Consider the following 12,629-nt stretch of genomic DNA (forward strand, 5'->3'; position numbering starts at 1 on the left):
TACTCATTGTTCCCCCAATAGACCATATGGTCAATGTAGACAACATAGCCTGTGCTGATGCAAAAATTTGACTGGTCTTTAGGAGGTATTGTATCCATTGTTTCTTACATAATGTACAAGCAATATTTACTACAATTTTTCTGATCCCAGTAGAAATAATTAAGGACTTGACTAGTAATTAAGGACTTGACTAATGAGGGGAAATGATTGAAATAATCATAGATCCAGGTTGAATTGTTCCAGAAGTCCAGGGATTTTAATGTGCTATTTGAAAGCTTGACAAAAAAACAACAGATTCTTTTAATAGGAAAAAGTAGTGAGAAGCATCTATACAATAATTTCTCTATCTTGGCAAATTTTAGATGGATTGACTGCAACTTCCAGAGTTACCTACCGTGTTTCTCCAAAAATAAGACCTGGTCTTATATTTTGGGGGGAGCTCCAAAATAAGCACTAGGGATTATTTTTGGGGAAACACAATTTCAGAGTGATCAGCCTAGCTGGATACCCCATCCCCGGCATGCACACAAGACAGCAAGCACACGGGGACCAACGTTATCCAGAAGCAGCTGCAGCCTTCCAGTCCCTTGGTTGACACGCTCTGGGGCTGCACAGCCCGCACAGTGCAGGTGAGTTGATTCCCTGTCCAAGCAGCAGACAGAGGCAGGGGGAGGGGGGAGGAAGGCAATCCAGGTGCAACACGCAGGCCACAGGAAAGCCAAGAGACGAGCTTCCTGCAGCCGGCAGCCCACTCCGGCCCATCGACTCTCGGCTTTCCCGCAGCCCATGCAGTATGTCCAAATCACGTCTCTGCCTGCATCTCTGCCTGCTGCTTAGAGAGATAATCAACTCACCTATGCTGCATGGGGCTGCTACAGCTCCTAGATACCATCGGCCCCACATACTTGCCACCTTCTGTGGTGGCCACCCTCGTCCCCTTCACCAGGGATTATTTTTTGGGGTAGGGGTTATATTAGGCATGCCTAATATATATGCTTTAAAATCAGGCTAGGGCTTCTTTTAAGGATAAGTCTTATTTTCAGGGAAATTTGGTAGTCAACAGGATGATACAATTCTGGAAGACCAGCAGTAAGAAAAGAACAAGAAAGAAAAAAACAATTTAAAAACAATATCTATGGAGATTCTCAGTCAGCTAGATCATGATTGTCCCAAAGGTGCTTTTTAAAAAGGCTTCTTGGATAAGAAGCAAAATGTCTTCCAAGAAAAACCAGAAAGTCCAGTTGCCTCTTGAAAAAGCACCTTTGGGACAATTTTAAAACAAAGTAAAACTAAAAATACGTCCAGATCAATTCAACATCATAGTCAGAAAATTGCCACCCAATTCAGAACCAAGGATACAGAGTCCTTAGATCAATTTCCAAAATCCATAGCTATTCACTTGTGCCAGAATTGAGCCAAGCCTGTTCTTCCTTTCTAGGAAGCCGTAGACTTACGACATTGCAAAAGCATCTTCATGTCATTACTTGTTCATTCCATGTAGGAATGTGTAATTAATTATCAGCATCTTATATAATAGCTATCAGATGACTTCACCCAGAGGTCTCATGTAAATGTTAAATAAAAAGGGGGAAGAGTAGAGGACTCCACAAAGCAAAGGCTTAGTTTTCAGACTACACTAAGAAGATGTTAAGGAAAATAGTCTGGCCTCCTTGGACTGTGCAGTACACATTAAGGGAGATCAATAAGAAGCCTTAACATTGAAGTTAATAGAACCCCACCCCCACACACAGATCAATATTTATATTTTGAGTCTCACCACCACCCACTGGAGCACAAAATCGAAGTGATCAGAACATCAGTCTGAAGATTTGCCTACCACCAAAGATGGAAAAGAAAAATAGAACTAAAACACATCAAGAAAGCCCTCAGAACTTGTGGCTATCCCAACTGGGCCTTCATCAAATAATTTAAAAAAAAACCGCAGCAGGAGCTCCTCCATAACAGACAAAGAAGAGAACAACACATACAGAATTGTTATCATCCCATATGTTGCAGGAATCTCTGAAAAGGTCAGGAGGATTTTCAACAAACACAATATAAATGCACACTTTAAACCCAAAAATACACTAAGGCAGAAGCTTGGCCACTCGAAGAATAAAACACCCAGACACAAACTGAGCAATGCGATATATGCAGTACAATGCAGTGAGACATGTGCAGATCTATATATTGGAGAAACAAAATGACCACTTCACAAACGCATGGCACAACATAGGAGAACAAACTCATCAGGACAAGATTCAGCAGTCCATCTGCATTTGAAAGACAAAGGTCATTCTTTTTAAGAAAGCAAAGTCCACATTCTGAACAGAGGATGGCTGGTTTGAAAGAGGGGTCAAAGAGGCCATCTACATTAGGATTGAACATCCCTCTCTCCAGAGAGGGGGGAGGGATATGACACCACATACCTCCTGTTTACAACACAGTCCTTTCAGCAGTTCCAAGAAGGTTCTACTCCCATTTATTCAGGTGACCTAAGGGCACACATAAACCTCCAAGTGTCCTCAAAAACTCTCAGAAAGAGTGCTCATGACCAGATGACTGCAAAAGGAATCTAAGTCCTTCCATTCTCCAATGTTCAGTCAGAACTGAAAAAGTTTCTTGAATGAAAAGTTAAGCATCTTCAAGAAAAATAAAAGAAAGTCCAGTTTCCTTTTGAAAAAGCGCTTTTGCTTTTAACCATGACCTGGATGACTGAGAATCTCCATAGATAAGAAAAGTCATTGTTTTATACTATAAAAGGTGATTTCAAAATGTGATAAATAAGTTATGGCTAAGGTTTGCAAAATATTGTTGAAACTGAATTTGGAAAATGAACACGTTTAATATTGCATGCTTTCAAGGTAAAAAATGGCAGTACAAAAGGTTTTTCATCAGTATTACTAATTTGTAGGATATGATATCCCTGTAGGGAAAAATAGAGAAATATTTTTTAAAAATAAAATTTTATCAGATTATCAAAATTATGAAAAATTATGAATGTTCCTATAATGATGACAGGTTTCTGAAAGTATAAAAAAATTAAACTAGGAAAAGTATTGCAACCAGATAGATGATCAAGTTTTTATTATAGATGTTCTGATGATCATTTCTTGTAATCTTTGCAAAATATGATTACTTTTATCTTACAGGAAGGAAAGATGTCTGTGTTAAGTATGGTCTGTGGGTCTCATGAATAGATGAGGCTTGAGTAGTGAACAACAGCTCTTTATTTAATAGATAGATTCTGAGACTGGGGAACCCTAGCACGTGGCAGCTCTTCTTATAGAGCTGGCCGCAGCTAGGCAGCCAATGACAACACTTTGAGTTTGCCGCGCTTGGTTTCAGCCAATCGCGGCAAACCCTGTATGGGCCAATCAGGAACATTCAAGCCATTCAATCATGATTCAGCTTTTCTAGACCAATAGGAATGCAGGGTTTCAAGCCTGCTAATATGGAACACCCCTCCCCTCTTGGTACCGTCCAAGGGGCGGGGTAACATAGTCCCGTAAGTAGGCAGGTCTTCGGACCTGCCTACTTGACTTGCACGGTTCATAATGTCTCTGGTCGTCGTCAGGTTCGGACGGGCTCCGCGTCGCTCTCAAGCTTCTCGATGGAACCGTCTGGAAGGGTGAGCCAGACCTATAGCTGTGTCTCCCGCCTGGTGTATCTGGGTTGGTCGAGTCGTTCGCTCTGTCGCTCCTGCCTGGATTCTCTGGGCTGGTTGAGCTTGTCCAGCTGCTACTTCCAGGTGAAGCACCCGTCTGCCTCGGTTCCCTGTTTGCAGGTAAGTATTGCTGGTTAAATGTTTGATTTTTATTTAATGTGTGTGTGGGTGTTCTGCTTGCGCAGATACTGGTTCTCTTTCTAAGTTTGAGGATTCCCCCCCACCCTCTGGTTTCTTGGTTAGAGTCTGTGAGGGGAAAAGTGGCCAGCCTAGACCATAGCTGGTCAATGTGCCCATTTCCAGCTCCTCCCGTCGGTGGTCTCACGCCGGTAGAACCGGGGGCCGGTGACTTGGGTGATCTTTGCAGGTAGCCATAATGGGTCCCCAGTAAAATTTTTAGCGAAAACAGTGTCTCCCACGTTGAAGGCTCGGTGTCTGCTAGTAGATCCAGGGGGTTTCTCTGGAGTGTAAGTAGGGTGCAAATGGTCTAGAGGTGACCGGAGCCTTCTGCCCATGAGTAATTCCGCTGGGCATTTGTTCGTGGTGGTGTTGGGTGTGATATGTTGTATTAGGAGCATTTTGTTGATTTTTTCGTGGATATTGCCATGTTCAATCTTTTGGATGGTCTTTTTTGTGAACTGAACCATGCGTTCAGCTCACCCGTTCGCTGCCGGGTGAGTGGGCGATGTCAATGCGTGTCGGATGCCACGGTCTGCCAAGTATTGCTCAAACGCCAATGCGGTAAATTGAGGTCCATTGTCAGATACTATCACATCTGGCAGACCATGCGTGGCGAAAAGTTTGTTTAATTTCTTGATAACGGCTTCTGTGGTGGCTGTTTTCATTTTGCTTACTTCGAGCCAATTTGAGTAAGCATCAACAGTGATTAAAAAGGTATGTCCTTTGGTTGGCCGCGCGAAGTCAATATGGATTCGCGACCAGGGGCCTCTGGGGGTTTCCCATTCTAGTGGTGGAGCTGCAGGGGAAGTCGAGTGAGTCTCTTGACATCTGCTGCAAGTGGCGACCCAAGATTCTATTTGTTTGTCCATGCCTGGCCACCAAGCGTAGCTTCTGGCCAGGGCTTTCATTCGCACAATGCCCGGGTGCCCGTCGTGCAGCATGTCTAGAACTTTTTTCTGTAATGTTTCTGGTATAATCACACGGTCTCCCCAAAGAATGCACCCCCGTTGTGAAAAAAGTTCAGTTTGCCGGTTTTTAAATGGTTTAAAGAGGTTATTTTTTTCGCTTTCTGGCCAACCCCTCTCCAACCAGCTGAGGACTTGCACCAAGCGTTTGTCCCTTCTTGTTTCGCGGGCAATGTCTTGCGCGGTCAATGGCGGCGTGGTTACTGTTTCTATTTGTAAAATTGATAATGTGGGTGCTGGGTCGTCTTGCATGTCTGGTAGGGAGGATTGGCTTAAAGCGTCAGTGTGCGAGATGGTCTTGCCGGGTCGGTGTGCTAAACGGTAATTATAAGCGGCAAGAAATTCAGACCATCTCGTCATCCTAGGTGACAGGATGGTTGGAGTGGGTTTGTTCCCAGCCAAAATGCCTAGTAGGGGTTTGTGGTCCGTAATAATTGAAAAAGTCCTACCATAAATGTATTCGTGGAATCTTTTCACTGCGGAGATGATGGCTAGGGCTTCTTTGTCCAGCTGGCTGTAGTTCCTCTCCGGCTTGGACAGGGTTCTTGAGAAGAATGTGCCTCTTTCCCATTCGGCAAGGTGTCGCTTAGGATTGCCCCAACAACAAAGGGTGATGAGTCGCATGTGACAGTCAGCGGCAGGGTTTTCTTATACTGAATAAGGACTGCGTCGGAAGTTAAAAGATTTTTTATTTGTTGGAATGCATGTTCCTCTCGCCTTCCCCAGATCCAGGATGCCGCTTCATCCAGGAGCCTATGCAAAGGTTCTGCGATAGTCGCCTTCTGGGGTAGGAAAACATTATAGAAATTAATGAGTCCAAGGAATGCTTGGAGTTCCGTTTTATTTTTCGGTCTGGGGGCTTCCTTGATGGCTTTTAGTTTTTTGTCAGTAGGGTGAATTCCATGTCTGTCTAGGAGGTACCCCAGGAATTCAACCCTTTCAGTACATAGTTGGCACTTCTCTTTTTTTACTTTGAGGCCGGAGTCTTTAAATTTTTGTAAGACTGCTCTTAGCCATTTCTCCAATTGTTTCTTATTGGGGGCTGCTACTAGCACATCGTCGAAATAGGGTACGACTCCTTTAATTCCCTGCAGCAGTCTTTCCATTAGGCTTTGGAAAATGCCAGGTGCGACGCTGACTCCAAATTGGAGTCGGTTGCATTTAAATGCTCCTCGATGTGTCACGATCGTTTGTGCCTTGGCGGTTTCAGCATCGACTGGCAGTTGTTGATAGGCTTGTGCCAGGTCGAGCTTTGCAAAGATTCTGCCACCCCCCAGTGAGTGTAGGAGATGCTGGACTACTGGCACAGGGTAGGCACTCTGCTGCAGGGCATGGTTCAGGGTGGCCTTGTAGTCTCCACAGATTCTCAGGGAGCCATCTGGTTTGATGAGGGTGACAATGGGTGTTTCCGAACGGGCATGGTCGATAGGTTCTAAAACCCCTTGCGCGATGAGCTTATTTAATTGCTCGTCTATCTTAGGTTTGAGTGCAAATGGCACTCGGCGCGGCTTGAGGCGGATGGGAGCGATGTCTGGGCTAAGATTGAAGGAGATTGGGGACCCCTTGTACTTGCCTAAAGTGTCATCGAAGACCTCTTGGAAGTCTCGAACGAGCGTCGCCTCCCAATCTTCGTCTGTGTGATTAATGCCTGCCATCTCGATCCCTAGCGGTGTGAACCATTGTAATCCGAGTAGGCTGGGGCGGTCCTTATCAACAATTGTAAGTGGTAAAATATTGGTGCAGTTTTTGTAGGTGATCTTGAAATGCCCGATGCCAGCCACTGGGATGCGGTTCCCTTGGTAGTCCCTCAGGATCAATTTCTGGTCACTTAGTTCTTGGTGGTGTATGCTGGGTATTAGATGCTTTATGGTGAGCCAGGAGACCACGGAGAGGTAGGAGCCAGAATCTACCTCCATGGTGCATGGTTGGTTTTCGATACTGACCTCGATGCGTATCTTCCGTGCATCTATGGAAGATGATGACTGTTTGGTGTGTTTCTTCTCTTTGCGGTGCCTCATTGAATCTTCTGTTTCAGCCGTCCCTGCTCCACCAGCTGTCAGTCTGACGGTCCCGGTTTTTGGTGGGGTTGCCATCTTGTCTTCTCGGGCTGTTGCCTCGACGCCAGGGGCTGAAGTTTCTTTTATTACGGCATACTTTAATGATATGCCCCCGCTTCTCGCAATGTCGGCAAACAGCATCCAGGAACTTGCATTTGGAACGTGGGTGATTTCCTCTGCAGCCGGCACACTGGTACCCCGACTTACGACCTCGCCAGTCTCGCCCATCGCATTCCGACTGAAGTCAGTGAATCTCTTCTTCTTCGCTGTCAGAAGGGGATTAGGCGTCGCCATGGTGGGTGGTGGCTGTGAGTTTTTCTGGTGTGGTAGTTGCCTCGCTGGTCGATTGACGATTGGTTCCGTTTGAACGCTGCATTTGGGCCGCTGATTTGCGGGTAGCTTCGGCTGCGGTTGCTTCGGCTATGGCGTTGGCGAGGGAGATGTCACCCTTGGCCGTTAGTCTGCTTTGGAGTGCTGGGTCTTTCAGGCCGAGAATGACCCGGTCTCGCATGGCCTCATCCAGGTTAGCGAATCTGCACAAACCTCCAAGGTCCCTCAGGTCGGCCACAAATTCACCAATGCTCACGCTGGTCTCGTTGATAAAAATCATGCCTTCGGATAAGAGTTGGTACGGCCGGAGCATAGTGGTTTCGGAGGATGGGAGCTAGGTTGTCCCAATCCATCGTCTTGACATCTGCGGGCTTTGCTAGCGCCTTGGCCATTTTGAAAACAGCGGGTCCGCAATGCGTTAAAAATACCGCCCGTTTCTTGCTGCCAGTGGCGTCTTTCAAGTTGTTGGATTCCAAAAACATTTGGAAACAATCAATGTAGGACTCCCAGTCCTCGCTGGCTGGGTTAAATGGTGTGGGCGGCGTGGCGCTGCTGGCCATTTCGCTGGTCGTCTCTGCGCCGTTTGCCACGTGCTGGTTAGCCTTGTTGTCTCAGAATCCCACCCTCATCGCCAGTGTTAAGTATGGTCTGTGGGTCCCATGAATAGACGAGGCTTGAGTAGTGAACAACAGCTCTTTATTTAATAGATAGATTCTGGGACTGGGGAACCCTAGCGCGTGGCAGCTCTTCTTATAGAACTGGCCGCGGCTAGGCAGCCAATGACAACTCTTTGAGTTTGCCGCGCTTGGTTTCAGCCAATCGCGGCAAACCCTGTATGGGCCAATCAGGAACGTTCAAGCCATCCAACCACGATCCGGCTTTTCTAGACCAATAGGAACGCAGGGTTTCAAGCCTGCTAATATGGAACAGTCTGATATGTCAATTACATAATTGTATACATATGTAGTATCCAAAAGGACAGGATTTGACTTTGATGAGAAATTATAGATCAATATAATAACTTAATGATTATAAACTGTTCACAATGATCCTAATTGATAGACTGAAAATAATTTCACAAGAATCTTTACATTAAGATCAAGATGGGTTTTTACATAAAACACAGTTAAAAGAAGTGTGTTGGATATTTTAGAATATTTTGAACAATGAAAAACAAGTTGCATTATTTTATTTTTGATGCAGATTCTTTGACAATTTGAAGTGGACTTTTATATCCAGCCACTTTTGTTTATTTTAGCTTTAGAAATATGAAGCAGAGACATAAGAGGAAAGGATTAAGGGTGTAAAGATTAAAAAATATATATAAATTAAGAGGCTTTGCAGATGACATTGTATTTGTCCTAAAGGAACTTTTAAATGGAAACTAAACTTTAATGGGGATATTTGGTGCAAATGCAAGTTTTAAGATCAAAATCAACAAATGAAAAACAAAGAATGTTGACAAAAATATGAAGACACAAGATCAAACAGAATTGAATAAAATAGGTTTCAATTAAATATATGGGTATTAATATTAGTAGAAGAGTAGAATTCTTCATTGGCCAAGTGTAATTGGACACAAGGAATTTGTCTTGGTGCAAATGCTCTCAGTGTACATAAAAGAAAAGATACATTCATCAAGAGTCAAGAATCATAAGGTACATCACTTAATAATAGTCATAGGGTACAATAAGCAATCAAATCATACTAGGAAACAATCAATATAAATCATAAGGATACAAGCGACAAAGTTACAGTCATACAGTCACAAGTGAGAAATATAAATTGTATGCTTTTTCAAAATCATTATTGTTAGAGTTTGGGGATAAACCCCCAAGCAGAGTATGCAGCAGCAGTCAAGCCAGGCTGGCAAATGAGAGAGAGAGTGGGCCCAAGAGTATACACACACTGGAGACAAAAACACTGTTTGTGGTTTTAAAATAGTTATTTAATTCACACAGAGATTAAGAAGTGTCATTCAGTCCATATATCATTATCCAGTATATCCATCCAGTTATCAAGTCCATTAACAGTAAATACAATGTCCTTATCTGCTTGTAAATCTTCTCCTCCCGATACCTTTATCTCAAAGACAACGCTGAATCCTCAGCTCACCAAGCAAACAGTCCTTGTGTTCAGTTGAAATGGTATCTGGCACAGTAGCCATCCAGAGTAAGCAGATAGACGTTCCAACACAGCAGGCAGCAGACCAGGAACAGAACCAGGTGCATCCAGAATCCAGGGACTCAGACAGTTGCATCCAGAAGCCGGGTCTATTACGTTTCCCTTCCTACCTTTATTACTGCCTGCAACCGCACCCACAATGACATTGCAGTTTCTTGCTTAAAGCTACAAAACACTTTAACCTAGGTTTACATATTTATTCAACCCAAACCTGGTTGGTGTATCCATATACCCAACAATTATGTTAAGACTGGAATGAAATCAAAGACACACTATGGTACAAAGAAGCACAATTGTCATGGTTGTAGAGAATTGAGATGTCTTTCGTAGGATATTATTTTTATTTCAGATACCAGTTTTGACGTCTGATGTATCATTTAAACCAGGGGAGGACAAACTTTTTGGCTTGGGGGCCTCATTGACTTTTAAAATTTGACAGACAGGCCGCCACTTGGTGTCGAAATGCCTGTCATTATAAGTCAAAATCAAATGAATATAGTCATTCAATCATTCACATCAAACCTTCATTCTGTACCAATCTTCGTTGGGCCAGATTAAAAAGACTAACGGGCCGGATGTGGCCCGCGGGCCGTAGTTTGCCCACCCGATTTAAACAATGGCAGATACAGCCAAACTTGTTTAGCAAGGGGGAAAACCATGAGTGAAATATAAGTTGTTGAAAGAAGCAAGAGGCGGCTTACCTAATTTGAAACTATATTTGTACCGTGCTGTTTGATCCAAATAAAAGAATGGATGCTGCCAAGAAACAAAAGTCTTCGAGTTAAAAGGTCATGATTGAAGATTTGGGTAGCAGATATCTGATATGATCAAACTAAGGTTTATGTAAATTTTAACATCAATTTGTTAAATGTGCCATATTGAGAATATGGAACAGATATGAACTTAAGGCCATGCCTGAAAATACTTTGTCACTCTCAGCACAAGAAGCTTTTTATGAAAATGATTATAAAGTTGATTTACTTTGATGTGTAAGAATTCTGTTGAGGAAAATGTAGAATAAAAACAAAATAACTGGTGGTAGAGAGATATTCATTTCAGTGGATTTCGTATGTACCCTGATTACAAAGTTTTAAAGTATATAAAGGAACTTTTGAACATTGTTAAGTCTGAATTTGAAGTGGAACGGTGCACAAATGATATTATTGCTAAAAATATATATTTTATTGAAATATGAAACAGAAGAACAAGTGAAAGAATGATATACACATGGATCAAAGGGAGAATGTGTGGTTGAAAGGACTGAAATTTATGTTATAAAGATAATTTTTATAAAATCATGATACATGTTATGAGAAAATACATGTCATGAGAATAGATGTCATAAGAAAAACTGTCAATATATAAAAGCTTCTGAAACTTTTGCTGGAAATATAATCAGCAAGAAAGGGTATTTTGTACTTGGCAAACATGCACAGGTAGTCCTCAACTTACAATAGTTTGTTTAGTGACCATTAAAAGTTACAACAAAAGTGAGTTATGACATTTTTCTTTTTACACTAAAAACTGTTGCTGCATCCCCGGATCACTTGATTCCCCGTGCAACCTTCTGACAAGCAAAGTCAACAGGGAAATCAGATTCACTTAACAACCTGTTATGAACTTTAAAACTTCAATGATTCATTTACAACTGTGGCAGGAAAGATCGCAAAATGGGGCAAAACTCACTCAATAACTATCTTATTTAGCAACAGAAATTTTGAGCTCTATTGTGGTCATAGATTGAGAATTACTTGTAACAAACACAGAAAATTTTGGACTCAACTACATATAACACAAAAGATTTTAAAGACTCATATAACCATTAAATCAGAGGCTTTTGGGGGGAGATTGATGGATAAGCAGCTGGAAAAAAATTATGGAACTTTTTTTTACATATAACTGCTATTATTATTCAGCAAGTATGGCAGGCTCAATTGGTAAAAGGAAGCTCACGACCATATGGATTGGAAACATGCAAACATGCAAGAGGCCTTCATCCTGCAGTGGATAGACAATAGCTAAAATGATGGTGGTGATGATGATGATGAAGACTATTATATGCACCAGGATGAAAACATGTTATTGTATTCCTAATAGTGAAGATGATGGAACTTGTTGTGATGGCCAAATTGACTGCTTTAATTAGAGGAACATTGTACAACCTTAATGATTGAAAACCTTTTGACTTTTTGTGGGAAACAAAAATGATTTTGAGGATTAGAACAAAATTAAAAGATTAATATAGAGAAAATATAAACAGTATCGTAACCATAGGATATTTTATATTTATATTTACAACTGCTATAAAAGAAAATCTGAAGTTATGTCTTTATAATTTTATTTCAGCACCTTACTCTTTCATTCTTTTTTAAAAATTTGTTTTATTCTATATATTTCTTTAAATAATAAAAAATATTAAAAATTAAGTTCTGAATTCTCCCAATTCGTCCACAGGAAGCAGGAAAAGTCTTCAGTGTAGAAAACCTCACTTCCAACCTGGCTATGGAACAAAGGAGTAATACAATCCTTGGTTGTATAGAATCAAAACCACATGAAATATTAGTACCACTTTATAAAGTCTTAGTAAGCCCACACCTGGAATACTGCATCCAGTTTTGGTCACATTACAAAAAGATGTTGAGACTTTGGAAAGAGTGCAAAGAGCAACTGACTAAACATATGAAGAAAGCTTGCAGGATTTGGGTTTGGCTAAGGACTAGAGGGGACATAATAGCAGTATTCCAGTATTTGAAATTGCAGAGTCAATTTATTTTCCAAAGCACCAGAGGCCAGGGCAAGAAACAATGGATGGAAACCGATTGAGAGAAGCAACCTGAAATTAAGGAGTAACTTCCTAACAGAGAGGACTGGTTGCATCCAGAAGTTACATTCATCACTGGAAGTTTTTAAGAGATTGGACAGTTACTTGTCTGAAATGGTGTAAAGTTATCTTGCTTGAACAGGGAGTTGGACTCAAAAGGACCCCTCCAGTTCTATTTTGATCCAGTTCTGGTATGAAATTGCTATGCAGCAGTCTGGTACCAGCACCAATCCTATTGCTTGAGCCTAATCTCATAATTAGGATCTGGTATCTATCATATGTTCCTGAAAGCCAGAAGAATCTAGAATAGCCTCCAGCATCCCTGCCCCTATCCTGGAATCAGTTAATGCTACACTTGAAGTCAGGAGTGCACAGCTCCAAGAGCCCCCACTAGTTTACACCTCAGATAGTTAAATCATGAATAA

Source organism: Pseudonaja textilis, chromosome 7 (genome assembly GCF_049901715.1).
Source record: "Pseudonaja textilis isolate UNSWEBS1 chromosome 7, rPseTex1.2, whole genome shotgun sequence".
Lineage (NCBI taxonomy): Eukaryota > Metazoa > Chordata > Lepidosauria > Squamata > Elapidae > Pseudonaja > Pseudonaja textilis.